General features: G+C 43.5%; 1 protein-coding gene across 1 annotated transcript in view; it reads right to left on the bottom strand.

Annotated features, from left to right (window-relative positions):
- The window catches only part of HIVEP3 (HIVEP zinc finger 3), a 493107-nt gene extending 475944 nt beyond the window's left edge, over positions 1–17163 (bottom strand). The window contains exons 1-3 of the mRNA XM_073317990.1: positions 17117–17163; positions 10647–10781; positions 9172–9303 (exon numbers count right to left, since the gene is read on the bottom strand). The gene's annotated coding sequence lies outside the window, so the exon portion shown is untranslated. The remainder of the gene's footprint in view (positions 1–9171; positions 9304–10646; positions 10782–17116) is intronic.
- Between the last annotated feature and the right edge of the window lie 4885 nt (positions 17164–22048).

The following is a 22048-nucleotide window of genomic DNA, read 5'->3' as shown; positions in this document are numbered from 1 at the left end:
CTAGACAAAAGAGACACAAGCACTAATTTATAGTGTGGCATCAAACAAGTTCTTCCACTATCTAACTGACAAGCTCTGATTTTTTGCAGTGTCGTTGCAGATGGGTTGGTCCCAGGATATGGGAGAGACAAGATGGGTGACATATCTTTTATTTCTGTTGGTCCACTAAAAGATATCACCTCACCCACCTTGTTTCTCTCAAGTTATGATTTAATGCCTCTGTGACAGTGCTAACCAAGTAAAGTATAAGGTCAGAGAAAGAAAGCAAACAGGAAATCACCAAACCACCAAAAAAACCCTGTTTAGGAAAATACACCGTACATGCTACCAGAGACGCAATTTATCCTGGTTAGGGTTTTACTTTTTCTTCTACCCTTTTTGTTTTAGAAAAAGTTTTTGTAAAATTTTAGAGCAGGAGAGCACAGGAAAGGACTGCTCCATTTTTGGCAAAGCTCAAGTATGCTTCAAGTTTTATTCATGTTACTAATCTAAGATGCTTGATGCTGTATCATTCTCTCTATTCCCTCCTCTATGGTCCCTAAATTCCACTAGAATTTGGGGAGGACATAGTAATCTTCATTGCTGTCAACTCTCATGATTTTATCACAAGTCTCATGAAATTTGCTTGTGCTTCTTAAAACCCCAGCCCCTGGATTTGTGATTACATGAGAATCTCAGCTTTAATTATCAAAAGTTTGTCAAAAAAAGGACTGAAAACATGATCCCCAAAGGCTTACTGACTAGAAGGCAAATAAAAAGAACTTCACATACATTATTTTTGAAGTCTCAGGATTTTTAATCCAATCTCATGATTTGGGGACCTGACTTGTGTTTTTTGCACACCTAGGGTTGGCAATACTGAACTTTTTTGTTTAAAGATGTCTTAAGTATGTTAACTCTACTGCTGAAGAGCGTGTAGCACTACAGAAAAATCATGCATGCTCCCTACTCTGGGATTATGGGTTTGCACAGTGGCCAATGCAGTGGTTGATTCTTGGTACTGGCTCAACCCCACCACCACCACACTGATGTGCTGTGTTTTCTGGCCTGCCCTCCCTGCACAGTAGAAACACAGCACACTGCTGCAGGTAAGGCCTTTATGCCCATAAGAGAGGGTGCAGCCTTTGGTACCCTCTGTAGTATGATACTACAGCATCATGAAGCTTTGCTTGGATAGTTATTGTCCCCGTGCCCTGTTGGGAGGAAGATGGGCCAGTGTGGTCCCCAGCACAGACATAAAGGATCCTCTTGCTTGTTTTACACCTCATATTTGTAGGAAATTAATCACAGACTGCTTGATCTAGTCTTTGCTATATAGCAAAGCAGCTACTTTGCAGCCATATGTTGAAAGCTATATTCCAAAATGGCAATGAAGTTGCTGCACCTTGATGTGGTACCTTCATCTCTCTTAGTTCCAGTGCATTACTATTTTATAATTTATTATTTACCTATCTTCAGAGTGTCTTCATGTTATGCATTCTGCAGGCAGCTTTGAAGAGACGGTCCTTATCTCAGAGTTTACAATTTGAGCATTACTACTGAAATATACTCCAAGTCCTGGGCTCTTTTCAAAATTCCAGGCAAAAGGAAATACTTACGTCAGAGGGGGACTTAAGTATTTATGAACATTTTACCCATAGCAATTAAAATATGTATGATTTTCTGCCTCAGTCTAAGGCACTAATCATGCAACCGGATCCATGCAGGGGAATTTTGCTCTGAGGTGCAAGGGTCTGCCAGGGCAGATCAGCATACAGAATTGAGGTCTAAATGTGTGTAGCTAGTAATTCATTATATTGGAGGTATAGAGTGCCACTAAAAATATATATATCTGTATGCATCCCTACATACCTGAAAGAATACAACAATCTGAATCAAATTTATGACAGAGAGATTAACAGTTTGTTATATCCCACAGGAATTACCTTACTGCATCAGACCCATGGTCCATCTATTTCACTATCCTGTCTCTAACAGCAACCAGTGCCAGACGCTTCAGATGAACGGGCAAAAAGCTCACATAAGGCAGTTGTGGGATAGTCTGCCCCCCCACATTTGATATCCTCCTAATTTCTAATGTTTAGAGATTGCATTAAATCCTGAAGAGGATTAATCTCTTCAAAATGTGTTCGGATTAACTATTATACCTCTGGATGCTCTTCATAGAATCTCAGGGTTGGAAGGGACCTCAGGAGGTCATCTAATCCAACTCCCTGCCCAAAGCAGGGCCAATCCCCAATTTTTGCCCCAGATCCCTAAATGGCCCCCTCAGGGATTGAGCTCACAACCCTGGGTTTAACAGGCCAATGCTCAAACCACCAAGCTATCCCTCCCCCTTATCTATAACTGCCCAATTGAATTTTGAATCTTGCTAGGTTTTTAGCCTCAACAACATAATATGGCCATGAATCCCACAGTATAATTAAACTGTTTGTGGAAAAGTCTTCCCTTTGATCAGTTTTGCATTTGCCACCTTCTAATTTCATAGAACGTCTGCTTGTTCTTGTGTTATGAGACAGGAAGACCAGAAGCTTCCAATCTCCCTTCTCTAGATGATTCATTATTTGACATATTTTTATCATGTCCCCTCTTATTTGTCTCTAAAGTAAATGCTGGCACAATCTTAATTAGCTGGAGCACGGATGTCACAACTGTTTTCAGTGTATTTTAAGTGAATTACAGAACCTTTGTGTGTTCTGAAATAGCTTTGCCAGCAAAGTTACAAATTGTACTAACGATCCTTATTTAACAGTTTCTAAAATGTAGCATTCGTAGTCTGTGGGTTAGCATGGAAGAAGCCATTAAAACCGATAACATTTTAAGCAACTATGAAGTATGGCAATTGCTCTAAACTGAGTTATTCAGAGATTATAACAGCTATTAATAAAATATGCCACCTGTGATTTATAAAATGAGCGCATGGTTTTTTCCCCGGGAGTTTCCAGCAACACATCAAATTTTTTTTTTCCCACTAGGTATGTTATGTTTTCACACAGTTATATCCTTGGTTTATACAGGCAACTCTGCTTAAGAAAGAGAATGATTTTCCATGTTCGGAAAAGAGAGAAGTGCCTGAGGACTTTTAAACATTACTGGAAGTCCCCATCATCTTAAAATATATATATATATATATATCAATGCAGCAATTACCACATCCTTATTAATTACAATGAGTATCTTTCTTTAAAAAAAGTGTGACTTCAGTAACTGAATAGTATTAAGTTAGTACCCCTGGACACACTTAATGCTCATGGGCAGCCACAGTGCAAGTTTTACCCACAGTGTCCTCTCCAAATTCATTTCAGACCTGCCCAACAGGGATCACCTCCAGAGGTGAAAGGGGAGCTCAGACTCTATGGTGCCTTCAATCCTGGGCCTTTCAACTGACAGTGCCAACAGCTGCAATGATTTTTTGCAACATGGGCATCTGCCCATCAGAAACTGGGTAGAGGCCACCAACTCCTCTCACATCGGTCACCAAAGACCCACCAGAGGAGAGTAAATTTCATTCACTACTGACATAGGCCAAATTTGGCCAGAGATCTAGAAATGAACAGCTCCGTCTCACTCAGCAATCCACCAAGCCCGTCAGGTCTTCTCTAAAGATTACAGAGAAGGGTCCATGTGACCTCCTGTCTGGAATGAAAGAGGTGTCTGTGGAGCTACTTTATATTCCTTCCCTGCCCATCTCTGCGAAAGGAGGGAAAATAAGGAAAAGGCCTGAGGGAGGATGAAGAGCAAGGAGAGCAGGTAAGTAAGATTATTTCTCTTGGCTCTGTTGGTTAAACAGCACCTGGGTACTTCTAAGGGGAAGGCCTCTGAAAGTATCTTGGGGGGGCACAAGAGTTCCACATAAACTGGTGGGATGGGGAGAACTGTGATGGGATGTTGGAGGGGCAGCTGGCATTTGCAGAGGAGAGACCCCTAAAAAGAGAAACAGTCCTCACATGCAGCGGCAGTGGCTTAGCTCACTTTAGAGGGAAGTCGTCACGTCTAACCACCACTCACGCCGCCCTGAGCTGAACAGAAGAAGGTGGAGCTAGCTCTTCAGGGAATGAGGATTGGCATCATGCAGGCTCCCTAAAGAAGAAAAGGTGCAAACGCAGCAGGGAAACTAGGATTGCAATACTTGAAAGCTCAAACATACCTCCCCTCTTGGGATAAATTATATTACCTAAAAGAGTTACGTGCACGCATCTAAAAGGGACAGTATCACATAACTTCCACCTTCGATAGAAGGAGCTGAGCGCACATCAAGCAAAGGGTACACCTCAAGTGGCATTTAAATGAAATCTGAATAAAGGCAGAGGCCCAATTTTGCAATAATTTGTCATTAGAGCTTCCATGGAAGCCCATGGGAGTATATCGTGCAGGGTGATAGCAGGATGAGGCTTAATTACATGAAATAACTCCTTTGCCAGTGCAGTTATTTTATATCTATATTGCAATAAAATATATATTAAAGTGAACACGATTTTAAACCTTAAAATGATACTAAAATTAGATGCAGTACATTCTTCATGGAGAAAGAGTTCTTATATCAAATGCTGCAAATAATTTGGGCCTGACTAACAGTACCAGATCAGAATACTCTGTTCACCCATACCAGCAATGGCATTTTCTACCCACATTGCTCTACACACAGTGCAGGACAGTGAAAAATTCAGGCCCTTACAGTACAGGTATACCCTGAAAGCGTTGAAAAGTCTAGAGGACACTTTTGCCAGGAAGTAGGTTTTGCAAAAACCATTCAGAATGATCTTCCTGGTACTAAAAGTACTCAACAACTTTTGCCTTATGTTCTGCCTGCAAGTATATCATAGTAAAAAAGTACAGAATCTTCCCCTCAATGGCTGCCAAACTGCTTAACTACAATGACAAGGACATTTTATAATCTATAAACCAGCAAGTGAATACCAAGGCGAGAGACTGGTTCTGGAAGGAACTTCACGCTCCCTGGAATGGACTATAAACCCCAGTCGTCAGAGATGGAAAAAGGCCACCTGGCACTTGAATCCTAAATCTAATTTTAGGCAATCTCATGCTATTTATAGACCAGCATTCAGTGCCATTGCTATTTACTCTCATTTCTTCTTGTTTTATCCTCTTCTATTTCTTATTGCTTTTTAGTTTCCCTTTTTTTCTTATTCTCAATGACATTTTATTTTCTTAACTCCCTTTTAATATAGAGCACTATCCACCCACACTCTGCTCATGGCCTTTCATTAAATTATTTTAATTTTAAAAAGTTTTTTTTAAAATAGCACTTACCAGGAGAGAACACTGAGATTACGGTTTAATCATAACAGCGTTTCTGTAAAATATTTACTTTGAAAGAATTAGCACTCAGCTTGTATTGCTACCAGGGTTACAACTGACACTACAATCAAGGTCCCCTACCCGTAAGCCAAAAGCATTTTGTCCTCATGTCCTGGTGCTTAAGTACTACATCCTCAACACTTTTATCATAGTGGGAATTTGTTACAGATCATGCCTACATGCTGCATTGACATTCCAGAGGCCAAAGGAGTATTGGCAACATCAGTTTCATAACTTTACATTGCATTTGGTCATAAAAGTCAACATCAATTGGCATTTTTACGCTTTTTCCACTAGGTTTCAGAAGATTGAGCCTCTCTTTTTAATAAAAAAATCTTAATTATATAAAGTCTAAGTTCTACATAAAATATTGCCCAGAGTCATTATGAGACAAAGAAAGATCTGAATGGGGGCATTTCAGTAGCAAACACGTCTTCAAAAAGGCAGCTTCCTGATTTGATTTGTCTTTGTAAAAGACAGGATAGATTTTCTCTAGCCAAGAGTTCAGCAGAGCATAATCAATCGGACTGCTGGCAGACTCACCATTTCTTACAGCTCGTCGTTTTCTTGTCTAACTGATTTGGCCAAAAAAGTTTATTTCTAAATTCAGAAAGACAAATTATAATTTAAATTTGATAGTCTGGAATATTGACTAACTTCTTTCCCCGCCCTCACCTTTCAGCCGTTCATAGTGACGGCATGTTGCCAAAGCACTGAAAGCATCCATCCAGCTTTTCTGAGAGCAATCGTTTCTCTGAAGAACTCAACACGGTAAGAGGACATTGGACAACCACACAGCACTTCCTAGCCTGCATCATGACTTTGTATTTTGACTGCAGGCCTTTAGAGCAGAGAGATTTCTGAAAAGGCAAACATGTTGTACAAAAACTAGCAGAACTTTTGTAAATGGAGACTATAGCAAGAGAGTTTATGTTGTTGTAACTCTTCTTTTTAACACAACAACCTTGTGGTTTTGTTGAATATCAATTTTAGTAACACTTAGCTCTAACATAGCGCTTTTTCTCCTTAAACATCAAAAGCATTTCCAAAAGAAGGTAAGCATCATTTCACCATTTTACAGATGTGAAAAATAAGGCACAGAGAAAAAGTGAAGTCTCTTGCCCAAATCATACAGCTGGTCAGTAGCAGAGCCAGGAAAGGTCCCCTGCCTCCCACTCCAGTGCCCTGCCTCCTGGAAATTGTGTCTTTTAAATTTAAAACAGGATTATTAGTGGGAGATTTTAAATATTTCCCTGCACTATTGGAAAGCCAAAAAACACGGTGCTAATGCAGTTACCAGGAAGTGATATTGCCTAAACAAACATGAAACTAGCCAGTCTCATTTCACTGGCCAAGTTCAGTGGCATGCATGATGTACGCAGAGCAAATGGCAAGTTTTAATATGCTCTTTTTAATCAATCATCATTTCTCATCGAAGGGGCCATTACAAACAAGTAAGGGGCACGTATTTCAGCAGTCTTCCTTGACATGACAGAGTGCATGCTGAGCAATGATAACACTACATGAGATGGGCTACAAAGTATATGGGCAATGGGAGAACATCAGGTGGCCATACAGAATGGGAATGTGTTATAGCTACAATATATTTTCATATTGGAAGCCCTTGGGGGCAGGGATTATCTTGAAAGCACCAATTATACTGCCAGCACTTCATAAATAACACAATAGGATGAAATGGAATTTTGGAAGGGAATTAGACCAATATTTCCCAAACAGTAGGTGGAAGGCCCAGTGTGGAGGGAGGGCTCCCATCCTGTGGGGAAGGGCCCAGCTCCAAGCATTGTGACCTGGCACATAGAGTGACCCTCTATCATGATAGTGAGTGACTGGGCCAAACCAGAGTGGTCTGCAACTCTGCCCACCAGGTCGCAGTGCCACTCACTCAAACTTGGTCTGACCACTCCAACTCATCATGACAGAAGGGTGGCTGGGCCAAATCTGAGTGGCGCTGCAACCCCACACGCCAAGTTGCAACATACGGGGCAGGGAGCTGGGCCTACTGCTGCAGAACAGGGGCTGCTGCTGTTGGGTGAGTGCAGGGCTCGGCTCTCCTACCACCCCGGGCTTCCCTGTCAAACTGAGTCAGAATTAGGGTTGTGATGTCAGGGCGGATGGTGCTGCTGTAGGTGGTTGTTGGCCCCTGGGTAGGGTGAAGAAGAGGCGGTGGCAGAGGAGAAGGATGATGGCCTATAATGTTAATCCCCCATGAATTTGGACCCTGGGTAGCTCGCAAAAAGAGACTAAATGCAGTTGGTGGGTTGTCTTAATAAAATGATTGGAAACCAGTGAATTGGACCACCATTGCATTTGCTTGTCTTTGCTGCCATCAGCTCTATTATACTCCTCAACCCCCACCATTGTATCCAAGGTTCAAGAACAATTTTATAATATTTTATATAAATATGCATTTTCAAACACAGACACCACCCTCTGGTGATGTAAAGTTTTATGCTAGCAAGTTGATTTATTACAGCGTCACTCCCAAGCAACATTATAGTTGAGGTGGATATCACTTTTTACAAGTCTCTCTGATTCAGAAGATACCACTACATCCAAATGCAAATGATTCATCCTTCTAAAAAGGTTATTTAAGGTGAGGGATGTTGTTTCTATACCTCCAGTAGGAAATAGGTGAAATATCAAATGTAATACTTATAGATATTAAGTGCTTAACTATATACTGTGTTAACACATCATTCATGTCTAGAAACCTTTTAAGATGGGTGGTACCCTCTTTTACATAAGTCCTGTTTTATTTTCTCTGAAAATCAGGCCAAATTCATAATGTCTAGTATTACTAATATGGTATTATTGTGAAGTAAAGAATAAAACACACATCAGTTTTTGCATACCCCACTTTTTTTAAAAGAAAAGTTTCTGTCCGTAAGCAGACGACACAGTGCTTCCACCTCCTCCACACACAAAGCCACTGCCCCTAGTCAGAGAAAGGATTTGCACAAGAAGCTCTGGCAAGACACTCTAGCTGCCATCATCTGGAAGAGAAATTGGGATGATCTTCAGTTTATTTTAATTAGCATTGGCTTATAGTGCTTCTGTCCTCCAGGCCAGGAGCACAAACTTTGCCAGACAAAGAACCATACTGACAACTCAGCAGGAGCCCAGGAAATTCACCCACTTTGTTTGAAAGTTGAGGGAAACGCTCACATCAATGCTTACATTTGATCTAAGAAGGGGTATTCTATGCTATAAACAATAGTTGTCACAATTTCCAAAATATCCCTTTGCCCTGAAAATGAGGGCAGCAAGAGGTTATGGAATTTCATGGGTCCATTTGGCATCCTGCTGGGTGACCATTCTAGGTGAGTACAAGCTTACTAGAATTTAGATAGAAGTGCAGTAGCTACCATGCCCAGAACAACATAAATGTTTGAAAAGTCTTGAATTAGATGCTTTAAATTTTCTTGACAGAAATCAGAGTTTTTATTTATTTGAGTAGCAGCCATGTTAGTCTGTATTCGCAAAAAGAAAAGGAGTACTTGTGGCACCTTAGAGACTAACCAATTTATTTGAGCATAAGCTTTCGTGAGCACAGCTCACTTCATCGAATGCATCTGATGAATTGAGCAGTAGCTCACGAAAGCTTATGCTCAAATAAATTGGTTAGTCTCTAAGGTGCCACAAGTACTCCTTTTCTATTTATTTGGTTTTCCTCGTTAACTGCATTAGATGAAAGACTGAGCTACAGCAGTATAAGAAATAGCATGCTACATAGTGTTCACAGATGAGACAAATGAAAAACTTGAACTCCATAATCAGCAGAAGCAGGGACTGAAGTTTTAATAAGATTGGAACGACTGGGTTCTAGAGAACCTGTTGTACTACTACTGATGCTGTGTCTTCACTCAGTCGTTCAGAGCGTCGCTGGATAAAAACCCGAGTCAGTCTCTGAGGTGGGAAGTTGGTAGTTACGCAGGCAGCAGCACATTCTCAGCCAAGCTGTGGCTGCAAAAAACAAAAACAGAGACTTGTTCAGCTTCCCAGCCAGAGACAGTATTCAATAAAGATACAATGCAAACAAAATCTACCTCTTAGGAGACTAACTAGGGAGCCTCTTACTTCTATGTTAGCAAGATACATCCAACCCATATCAGTGGTGACTAGAAGTCATCATGACTGACAGCTATTCATTGGCCAACATGGAACAGGTCTGATAGGTCACAGTCCAGGTCCTAGTTGACAGGAGTTCACTTTACACCACAAGTGACACCTTTGTTGTCTGAGCAGAGACAAAGGAACAAGCGGGTCATACCATGGAGACTATAAGCACTAAAATCACAGATGTGTAAAAAAAGCTGCTTAACTTTGGAGCACACTTCCTATTAAAAATATTTCTTTTCAGGTAGGCTTTTAATTCTGGCTTTAAACTTTCTCAGTATAAGGGAAATGGCAAAAAAAAAAATCCATTTGCTCAAGTCTCAATCTCTATGTAGCTTTTCTTTCATAGGAAAACCTAAAGACCAACAGATTATTATACGAGAGGAAAACCCGGATTCTTTCTATATTGCTGCAACATGTGCTGAGAATAAATACTTAAGTAACCTCAGCATTTATTCTTCAACTGCTGGCTGCTGACCTACCAGGAAATATATGCATAGCTGAAGTAAGTATGGAAGAAAACTTTCTACAAAGATAATTTACTGAATTGTGATAATAATTTCACTTTCCCAGCTTCCTGAAATGAGTCTGAGATTCCAAACAAGGAGAGCAATATCTCAGGGGAAGCGGAGGAAGAAGTGGAACTGAACACACACGATTCTTTTTATTCATTCACACACTAAGATGCCTTTGTAAAAGGAGAGTTGAGATTATATATAGACAAACACTTATGCAGAGGACAGCAGAGCATGGCTATAACAACTCTGAAAGTGTTTAAAAGTTAAGCTAATTTGAACAAACAGACATGATGAAAATTATACTCCAGGATTTCCTTTCTGTTTGAACCATGAAAAGTTATATCCAACAACAAACAAGCACTTTAGCTAAAGGAGTATCTCTGGAGCTCCTCTTTCCTGGCTAGAAGTTTGGATGTAGGAGAAACCATCCCTGACACACTCTTCCAAACTGCAAGTGATGCAAGGGCAAGAATATTGCATTCACTTTGCTATAACAAAGCCCTGTCCCCAAACCTGCACATACTCTTGCTCAAGTACAGCACATGCATGATTTGGCACATTGGAGGACAGCACACGTCTCAGCCATGTACCCTAGCACAAAGCCACATACTCTTTTGCTGCAAGGGGGATTGACCCAAGAGTAAGACTCAACTGTGAAGAACAAGTTCTCACCGCAAACTGAAACGAAGGTGCTAAATCAGCATATCTAAATTGGGTCCATCAGCCTCCAAGTTTTCTTTCTGGTTTTGCTCTAGCCACAAGAGGGTGAAACTGCCGCAAGATACTCTATCCTCTTCATTTACATATCTGCTGAAAGGGATCATAATTTACAAGCCTTCCAGTCATACAACAGAACAAGTTCTCAGACTAGTCAAAATCTGAAACACTTATGAATGCTTCCAGGTTGACTCCATGAGGAGTCTTTTCTCAGTATTACATATTACAGAATGATGCTCCATGGATTAAGAGGAGTTAAAAGCCCTTAACATCTTGAATGTTGGTGCACAGCCATGAAGCTCATCATATCCTTCAAGAATCCCCCCAAAGAACAAACCTATACATAAAATGCAAGTACTCCTAAACTCAGGATCTGTGGGGCAACACAGTCCAAAAGGCATCATGTTTCTCCCACTGGAAAAAGGCACATTGTGTCAATCCCCAGATTATTTGAGCTGCATGAATAAGTTTCAGAAGGGCCATCTCAGCCAGAAGCCTGGTGAACCTGACATGTGATTAAGAATGGGGCTAGTCAGGGAAAGGGGATGGGGAGAAAAAAGGAGTACTTGTGGCATCCTAGAGACTAACAAATTTATTTGAGCATTAAACAAACGGATGGGATGGGGAGAGAAACCTTTTCAGTATCAGGAGGAGGACTTCAGAATTCCTGGTGTGGTAGTCAATGGTACAAACTCAGCAGGGTTGGGCATGGATGAAAAACCAAGTAAAAGCAAGAGTACTACAGGAAGCAGTGTTAGTGATTCAGAACACTTCACACATTCCTAACACCAGAGTCAGAACTGAGCCAGTGCATCAATATGCAGTTCGGAGGCCCTAAAGTAAGAAGGTGATTATCTTCCACAGGCCACATAAACCCAGGAAGATTTGTGATCGTTAGGGATCCCTTTTTTATCTCCAGTAATTACATTTCATCTCAATTCACCACGCAGTTTCAATTAGATATGGTTTTCTAAATGGTCTGTACTGAAATGCTACGAGCTGTTAAACAGCTGCCACCTTTCACCCTCTAGGGAAGTGAAGTGTGTGTGGTTTTTATATATATATATATATATATATATATATGTTTCAGAGCAGCAGCCGTGTTAGTCTGTATTCGCAAAAAGAAAAAGGAGTACTTGTGGCACCTTAGAGACTAACCAATTTATTTGAGCATAAGCTTTTCGTGAGCTACAGCTCACTTTAAACTACATTGGGACTAAAACTCTTACAAAAGTAAAATATTTAACATTAAATGGGATTCTTACGAAGCATGTTTTATTTCCTCCCTACAGTTCAATTTTAATGGTAATTTTAAATAACTATATATAACAAATGGAAAAAACACTATTTATGGAACATTAATGTTGTATAGTTAAATATTCAGAAGTCAAAAACCTGGAAGTTAAAAGCTTGAATAACCTTAAATCCCATGCATGAAAGAGTTATGTACATGAAGTACAAATTTCTACATTTACTTACGAAATTACATGCATTTTTCACATAATACAATTATTTCTAGGCTTGGCTATGTATTTAGCTAAAATAAGATGTGATTAGGTAATTAAAAAAAGACAACAGAAATCATGTTACTGGCACTGTTTCGGATTATTAAAAGCGAAAGCATTTTTAAAATCTAGTTTAATTCTCACTGTTCATGTTTCATTTACTTTTTATATTTATCTCAGCTTGGAGAATTAAAATCAATCAATTCAGTTTCACTTTTGTTTATTCTGGTTTTAAAACTGGAGTTGTTCTTTAAATTGTGGGAACTTATATACTGGTCTTAGATTTAAAAAAGAAATACAACTTTGACTTTACAAATATTAAAATAGCAGACAAGCTAAAGTTGATAGTGGCCAAGTTGAATTTTACTGTGTCCCAAATTCAGAGAAGTAAAGTTGGTGCAATTTTTTCAGCCCACCATAGACCTCACAACAACAACAAAAGTGTACTCCACACGCAATATGCCGTTTTCAAATTCTCCTTACTATGTCAAATCAAACACACACACCCACAAGTAGCAGCTCTCTTGCTCATTTGACAACTACGTCTCTGCCAAGTTTCACTCTGAACTTCAGTTCCTCATATTCTTGACATATCCCTGGGTTGTTGTTTTTTTAAAAGTATAAACTAGAGTTTGTTTTCAAAAAGTAGAGGAAAATTAACATTCTTATCCCCTTCTCTCAAAAATAACTGATGAGGCTGTTCCAGCCCCCGCACACACACACAGGAAAACACACCCCACTACACAAATGCCTTTGGGTAGAAGACTCAAAGACTTTGGAAATTTCTGAGCACGAACAATCGGGGAGATGATCACGGGGACTGTTTTCAAACTTCACGACATCCAAGGAACATAAAGCCTACTCACTGTAGGCAAGTGGGAAGCTTGCTAAGGTGAGTGAGAATCTGAGCCTCTGTTAGGAAAAAAAAATCCCCCACTGATTTTAGCCGTAATGCTTGTGAAGACCTTCTAAATATGGATTGAGCATAAATTGATTCCTCAGTCTGCAGATAGCCCCAGTGGCTCTGCTGCTGCTGCTCATAGCTTTGCCAAACACCAGCAGAGTGAAAAAAAACACCACTGCTCTGGTCAGTTTTTCTTCTGCTATTCAGATCCTTGTGGGCATCAGTGAAACAGATTCCTGAAAGGAATCTACTTGAGAATTGTCAACATCAAAAAAGCTAGGTACTGAAGTTATTCACAGGAGGAAAGGATCCAATTCACAGAGGCTGAGGGAAGGGCATTTTAGTAGTAGAGGCCTCTACCACTCCCAGAAGTCAGGAAGCTCTAGGCCAGGAGGAAGACTGAACAATCCCTTTTTGCTGCCTGGAGGCTGCAAAACAGCCAGGAGAAAGTTATTTTTCCCTTGTGGAGGCTAATATGAAATATGATGAAGCCCCAAACTGGTTCCAGGAAGAGCCCCCAGTAAAATTCTCAGCCCCAAGGTGTTGTTCTCTGGATCCTGCTAACCCAAACTTTCCATTTTATATCTACTTCTGGCTATTAAGTTTAGTCTTCTCACTAGGAGGCGTCTGGAAAATTTTCAGACCCTGAGGGCTTTAATGGCTATCACCGATCCTTGCGGTAATAAATAAAAATCTAAAGGAATGCTGGCTTTTCAAGAACCATGGCATATGAAATCCATTTTTTAAAAAGATTAATAGCATAACTCAACATCACACTTCATATGAACATTTTGGGGACATTAAAACCAAGATGAGAATCAGATAAAAATAGTAGGCTGAAGAAATTACATTTTAACTATTTTAATTTTATATGTTTTTTATGCCTGGTTATAAGTCTTTCCATTTCCTGGATAAATACAAATTACCTCCAAGTTGTCCTGTTTTCCAGTCAATGAAGTAAACTAAACATTTTTCCTAAATGCCATAACTTGAATTTAAATTAGAAAAACAGCACAAATTACTTTGCTGTACACATGGTTTACTGCTTCACTTCAGGAAAAGTACAATTCCTGAAAAACATTTGCTTTATGGATTTCTCTGGCAAACTGCCTCTAAAACAAAGTAGCATGTTTCTAAGATACCCAGAAAAGGTATTAATTTCAACACATTTATTTCTTACAGAGAGGTTAACTTCTGATTGCATTTTACTCTCTAGTGCACTATAAGTTTACCCTTTTCACTGCATGTTAATCTTTAACAGGCATTTATATAGAAATGACTGTATTTAAATATGCTTAGTCTGGTACAGAGAAAATGTATTCTCTTCACAAGTCTTTAACACAGTCTTTTCAATTAGTTCAACTAGCCTATTTTGGGGTCTACAGAGACATAACATAGGTTGGCTGGAACTTTATCTTCAACTTGCTATTTTAATTGGCATAAAACTCCTTTAATTTTGAACGAACTGTTCAAACTGATAGCTTATTAAGCTGCTAGCACGATAAAATTTAGGAATTCTTGTGGTCTGAAACCTGTTCAAAGAAGAACTTAGTTAAAATCATCATATTATGTTAGTCTGGAATATAAATTTGCAGTGGCACCATAACCACAACAGTAACTACTTGGGAGCAGGATGGGGAGGAGAATCGGGAGTTTGGTTGTTTTTTCAAAGGAATGGTCACAGCTATAACCTAGTAACATTGCAACAACTGTCATGGGATAAAAAGAGGGACAAGGTGGGTGATTATTGGACCATATTCCCTTGGTGAAAGAAACAAGCTTTCGAGCTGCACAGAGCTCTTGGCCTGAAGAACAGTGTGGCTCAAAAGCTGGGCTCTTTCACCAACAGGAGATGGTCCAACAAAAGATATTGCCTCACCAACACTGCCTCTCCAAACCCTGGGACCAGCACGGCTACGACAACACTACAAACCCGGATTAAAAAGTGAGTCTAACAGCCTTTCACAGTAATTATCTGTAAGTAAAGTGAGTTAGGAGTCTATTCTATATTCATTTCTCATATAACACCACTCTTGGTAAATAGCTTTTTCTATAGTAAAAGTACTATAATCACAGAACTGCTCTTGTAATAGAAACACCATCATTACAGCAGCAGTATGAGAATGAATTAGGTAATATTAAAGATTCCGTGTTAGAACAAACACTGCTTTTTGAGCTGATCTCTACTCCGCCTCATGGAGAGATAAAGGTGCTAATTAAGAGCACTAGAAGAGGCTACCTCACCTTAAGACTGACAACAGAGATCAGAGCAAAGACTACAAAATAACTGGAGGCCAGTAGAGAAAGAGACTGTGTAAAAACCAGGGAAATTGTGAGATCTTTATAAGACTACAAATACAGACCTAGGAAAGTTTGTAATGAGTCATTTCAGATCTCAGTAACTTAAAGCAACACAGGCTGACCACCCTGTACAAAAAGTGCAAAGAAAACCACAAAAAATATGATAATACAAGTCATTTGTGCAGCTTAAAAAAAAGGATACGGGCACAACATTTCTCTCTTCAGGGCTATATTTTATGAAAATTGTCAAATGATGCCCCATTGTTTAACTTTATTTCCATCTCATTGTTCATTTTCCCTTTTTGCAGGTTAAGTAAGCTCTGATGCTCTATAAGCCTAAGTGACAATTTATGACAAAATCTGGGGCAACTTCAATAGCCTCGGCAAGACAGCATTAAACGGAAAGACCTTTTTTACTGGCTGATGTTTGTAGCTCCGTACGTGCACCAATGCATACACCGAAGTTTGCAGAGATCAGACCTGAACCAGGGCCGAGAAGAGTGAACGCACCAACTGAAACCATAGCTCTCCCTGACTGGTGCAACTTTACACAGCAACAGAAGGGCGCCAGTCTGTCCAGAGCTCGTTTCACGGACAGCGGTGCAGGGGTCGGGCCCCGGGGGGGGTGGGCAAGGGGAGAGAAGTCACGGGCGGGGACATGCCGCAGGCTAGACGGGAAGCTCTGGCGATCCTGGCAGATTGAGAGGGCGGAGCCTTAAGATGGCCAGGAAAAGGGGAGACCCCCAAGGAAACCTGAGCTGCACTGGAGGCGGGGTGGGAGTTGGGGAAGCAGCACCTGAACTCAAGAGCAAGAGAACAGACCCCTTCACGTGGGGAAACGGAGCACCCGGGCGGCGGGGGACTGGGAACTCCGGGGGGGAGCAGGAGTCCCCCGGACTGGACGGGGGCTGGCTACCCTGAAAAGCACTGGAGATGAAGGGGCAAGAGCCCCTGGCCGCAGAGGGGCTGGGCACCCCAGGGCGGGGGGGCAGTGGGGGCTGGGCACCCCGGGCCGGAGGAGCGGGGGCCCCTGTCTGAAGGAGGCAGTGGGGGCTGGGCACCCCGGGCCGGGGGGGCAGTGGGGGCTGGGCGGAGGAGCGGGGGCCCCTGTCTGAAGGAGGCAGTGGGGGCTGGGCACCCCGGGCCGGGGGGGCAGTGGGGGCTGGGCGGAGGAGCGGGGGCCCCTGTCTGAAGGAGGCAGTGGGGGCTGGGCACTCCGGGCCGGGGGGGCAGTGGGGGCTGGGCACCCCGGGCCGGGGGGGCGGGGGCCCCTGTCTGAAGGAGGCAGTGGGGGCTGGGCACCCCGGGCCGGGGGGGCAGTGGGGGCTGGGCACCCCGGGCCGGGGGGGCGGGGGCCCCTGTCTGAAGGAGGCAGTGGGGGCTGGGCACTCCGGGCCGGGGGGGCGGGGGCCCCTGTCTGAAGGAGGCAGTGGGGGCTGGGCACCCCGGGCCGGGGGGGCAGTGGGGGCTGGGCACCCCGGGCCGGGGGGGCGGGGGCCCCTGTCTGAAGGAGGCAGTGGGGGCTGGGCACTCCGGGCCGGGGGGGCAGTGGGGGCTGGGCACCCCGGGCCGGGGGGGCGGGGGCCCCTGTCTGAAGGAGGCAGTGGGGGCTGGGCACCCCGGGCCGGGGGGGCAGTGGGGGCTGGGCACCCCGGGCCGGGGGGGCGGGGGCCCCTGTCTGAAGGAGGCAGTGGGGGCTGGGCCCTACCCCTTACCTGGCCCGTGCCGGGGGCGGTGTTCAGGGGCCTCCGCGCGGTGCTGGGGGGGGGGGGGAGGGAGGGGGCGGTGCCGCTACTGCAACGGCCACGCGCGTGTGAGCAGCAGAGAGACTGACACGGGCCGGGACACGCCCCCTGGCGCCGGGCCCCGCCCCCCCGGCAGGCTGTGTGGGAGGCCTTCCATGCCAGCGTGAGGTGGCAGCCAGGTCTGCTGGTGGGGGCTCAGGGTGCCCAGTCTCCCATGGGTGGGGGGTTCTTGTGCGCGGCACCCTCCTGGGGGACCAGGACCCCCTGAGCTGGGGTCAGGGCGACACCCCTGAGCGCAGGGGCTGGGGATGTGCCCTGCACTACTCTGCCCCCACTGAGCACCCGCCAGACCTGGGCAGGGGCTGCCTCCCCAGCCCTTATGTTTCCTAGGCCAGCTGGGAATACTGCAGAGGGGTGCCAGCTGCCTAACCAGGCAAACCCAAAGACCCTGGCCCTGCCCCTTCTTTGAGGCCACGCCCCTATCCCACCCCTCTTCTGAGGCCCCGCTTCCGCTCACTCCATCCCCCTCCCTCTGTCACTTGCTCGCCCCCACTCTCTTTCACCAGGCAGGGGGTTGCGCTGCAGGATGCGGGCTCTGGGAGGGAGTTTGGGTGCAGGCTCTAGGCTGGGGAAGGGTTGGGGGTGCAGCTGCTGGAAGGGAATCAGAATTACAGATTTTAAGGTCAGAAGGGACTATTATGATCGTCTAGTCTGACCTCCTGCACAACACAGGCCACAGAATTTCACTCACCCACTCCTGTAACAAACCCCTAACCTATGTCTGAGCTACTGAAGTCCAGTAGCACCCCGGGGCGGGGGGGCAGTGGGGGCTGGGCACCCCGGTTTAAAGACTTCAAGGTGCAGAGAATCCTCCAGCAAGTGACCCGTACCCCACATTGCAGAGGGAGGTAAAAAACCCCCAGGGCCTCTGCCAATCTGCCCTGGAGGAAAATTTCTTCCCGACCCCATATATGGTGATCAGCTAAACCCTGAGCATGTGGGCAAGACTCACCAGCCAGACACCCAGGAAAGATTTCTCTGTCGTAACTCAGATCCCACCCCATCTAACATCCTATCACAGGCCATTGGGCCTATTTACCACTAGTCAAAGATCAATTAAATGCCAAAATCATGTTATCCCATCATACCATCTCCTCCATAAACTTATCAAGCTTAATCTTGAAGCCAGATAGGTCTTTTGCCCCCACTGTTTCCCTTGGAAGGCTGTTCCAGAACTTCACTCCTCTGATGGTTAAAAACTTTAGTCTAATTTCAAGTCTAAACTTCCTGATGGCCAGTTTGTATTCATTTGTTCTTGTGTCCACATTGGTACTGAACTTAAATAATTCTTCTCCCTCAGAGGTATTTATCCCTCTGATATATTTATAGATAGCAGTCATATCGCCTCTCAGCTTTCTTTTGGTTAGACTAAACAAGACAAGCTCTTTGTGTCTCCTTTCATAAGATAGGTTTTCCATTCCTTAGATTATCCTAGTAGCCCTTCTCTGTAGCTGTTCCAGTTGAATTCATCCTCCTTAAACCTGGGAGACCAGAACTGCACATAATATTCTAGATGAGGTCTCCCCAGTGTCTTGTATAACTGTACTAACACCTCCTTATCTCTACTGGAAATACCTCACCTGATTCATCCCAAGACCACATTAGCTTTTTTCACAACCATATCACTTTGGCGGCTCATAGTCATCCTGTGATCAACCAATACTCCGAGGTCCTTCTCCTCCTCTGTTACTTCCAAGTGATGCATCCCCAGTTTGTAACTAAAATTCTTGTTATTAATCCCTAAATGCATGACCTTACACTTCTCACTATTACTATTACTCCACTTTACAAGGTCATCCAGATCTTCCTGTATGATATCCCGGTCCTTCTCTGTATTGGCAATACCTCCCAGCTTTGTGTCATTCACAAACTTTATTAGCACATTCCTGCTTTTTGTGCTGAGGTCAGTAATAAAAAGATTAAATAAGATTAGTCCCCAAACCGATCCCTGAGGAACAACACTAGTAACCTTCTTCCAGCCTGGCAGTTCACCTTTCAGTGTGACCTGTTGTATTCTCCCTTTTAACCAGTTCCTTACCCACCTTTCAATTTTCATATTGATCCCCATCTTTTCCAATTTAGCTAATAATTCCCCATGTGGAACCGTATCAAACGCCTTACTGAAATCAAGGTAAATTAGATCCACGGTGTTTCCTTTGTCTAAAAAATGTGTTACCTTCTCAAAAAAGGAGATCAGGTTGGTTTGACACAATCTATCTTTTGTAAAACCATGTTGTATTTTGTTCCAATTACCATTGACCTCAATGTCCTTAACTACTTTCTCCTTCAAAATTTTTTCCAAGACCTCCCATACTACAGATGTCAAACTAACAGGCCTGTAGTTATCCGGATCACTTTTTTTTCCTTTCTTAAAAATAGGAACTGTTAGCAATTCTCCAGTCATATGGTACAACCCCTGAGTTTACAGATTCATTAAAAATTTTTGCTAATCGGCTTGCAATTTCATGTGCCAGTTCCTTTAATATTCTTGGATGAAGATTATCTGGGCCCCCCGATTTAGTCCCATTAAGCTGTTCAAGTTTGGCTTCTACCTCAGATGTCATAATATCTACCTCCATATCCTCATTTCCATGTGTCGTCATAGAATCATAGAATATCAGGGTTGGAAGGGACCTCAGGAGGTCATCTACTCCAACCCCCGCTCAAAGCAGGACCGATCCCCAATTAAATCATCCCAGCCAGGGCTTTGTCAAGCCTGACCTTAAAAACTTCTAAGGAAGGAGATTCCACCACCTCCCTAGGTAACGCATTCCAGTGTTTCACCACCCTCCTAGTGAAAACGTTTTTCCTAATATCCAATCTAAACCTCCCCCACTGCAACTTGAGACCATTACTCCTCGTTCTGTCATCTGCTACCATTGAGAACAGTCGAGAGCCATCCTCTTTGGAACCCCCTTTCAGGTAGTTGAAAGCAGCTATCAAATCCCCCTTTATTCTTCTCTTCCGTAGACTAAACATCCCCAGTTCCCTCAGCCTCTCCTCATAACTCATGTGTTCCAGTCCCCTAATCATTTTTGTTGCCCTCCGCTGGACTCTTTCCAATTTTTCCACATCCTTCTTGTAGTATGGGGCCCAAAACTGGACACAGTACTCCAGGTCGAATAGAGGGGAATGATCACGTCCCTCGATCTGCTGGCAATGCCCCTACTTATACATCCCAAAATGCCATTGGCCTTCTTGGCAACAAGGGCACACTGTTGACTCATATCCAGCTTCTCGTCCACTGTAACCCCTAGGTCCTTTTCTGCAGAACTGCTGCCTAGCCATTCGGTCCCTAGTCTGTAGCGGTGCATTGGATTCTTCCGTCCTAAGTGCAGGACTCTGCACTTGTCCTTGTTGAACCTCATCAGATTTCTTTTGGCCCAATCCTCCAATTTGTCTAGGTCCCTCTGTATCCTATCCCTACCCTCCAGCGTATCTACCTCTCCTCCCAGTTTAGTGTCATCTGCAAACTTGCTGAGGGTGCAATCCACACCATCCTCCAGATCATTTTTCAAGATATTGAACAAAACCGGCCCCAGGACCGACCCTTGGGGCACTCCACTTGATACCAGCTGCCAACTAGACATGGAGCCATTGATCACTACCCGTTGAGCCCGACAATCTAGCCAGCTTTCTATCCACCTTATAGTCCATTCATCCAGCCCATACTTCTTTAACTTGCTGGCAAGAATACTGTGGAAGACAGTGTCAAAAGCTTTGCTAAAGTCAAGGAACAACATGTCTACTGCTTTCCCTTCATCCACAGAGCCAGTTATCTCATCATAGAAGGCAATTAGATTAGTCAGGCATGACTTGCCCTTGGTGAATCCATGCTGACTGTTTCTGATCACTTTCCTCTCCTCTAAGTGCTTCAGAATTGATTTCTTGAGGACCTGCTCTATGATTTTTCCAGGGACTGAGGTGAGGCTGACTGGCCTGTAGTTCCCAGGATCCTCCTTGTTCCCTTTTTTAAAGATGGGCACTACATTTGCCTTTTTCCAGTCGTCTGGGACTTCCCCGGATCGCCATGAGTTTTCAAAGATAATGGCCAATGGCTCTGCAATCATATCCGCCAATTCCTTTAGCACTCTCGGATGCAACGCATCTGGCCCCATGGACTTGTGCACGTCCAGCTTTTCTAAATAGTCCCGAACCACTTCTTTCTCCACAGAGAGCTGGTCACCTCCTCCCCATGCTGTGCTGACCAGTGCAGCAGTCTGGGAGCTGACCTTGTTTGTGAAGAGAGAAGCAAAAAAAGCATTGAGTACATTAGCTTTTTCCACATCCTCTGTCACTAGATTGCTTCCCTCATTCAGTAAGGGGCCCACACTTTCCTTGACTTTCTTCTTGTTGCTAACATACCTGAAGAAACCCTTCTTGTTACTCTTAACATCTCTTGCTAGCTGCAACTCCAGGTGTGATTTGGCTTCCTGATTTCACTCCTACATGCCTGAGCAATATTTTTATACTCATCCCTGGTCATTTGTTCAATCTTCCACTTCTTGTAAGCTTCTTTTTTGTATTTAAGATTATCAAGGATTTCACTGTTAAGCCAAGCTGGTCGCCTGCCATATTTACTATTCTTTCTACACATCGGGATGGTTTGTCCCTGTAAGCTCAATAAGGATTCTTTAAAATACGTCCTACCATTATCCCTAAGCTCCTCATTAGCCTCATTAAAGACTGAGGCAAAGTATTTGTTTAGCTATTGGGCCATGCCTAGATTATCCTTAACATCCACTCCATCCTCAGTGTTTAGCGGTCCCACTTCTTCTTTCTTTGTTTTCTTCTTAATTATATGGCTATAGAATCTTTTACTATTGGTTTTAATTCCCTTTG

The sequence above is a fragment of the Lepidochelys kempii genome, chromosome 19 (assembly GCF_965140265.1).
Source record: "Lepidochelys kempii isolate rLepKem1 chromosome 19, rLepKem1.hap2, whole genome shotgun sequence".
Lineage (NCBI taxonomy): Eukaryota > Metazoa > Chordata > Testudines > Cheloniidae > Lepidochelys > Lepidochelys kempii.
This window is presented reverse-complemented; position numbering and strand designations above follow the sequence as displayed.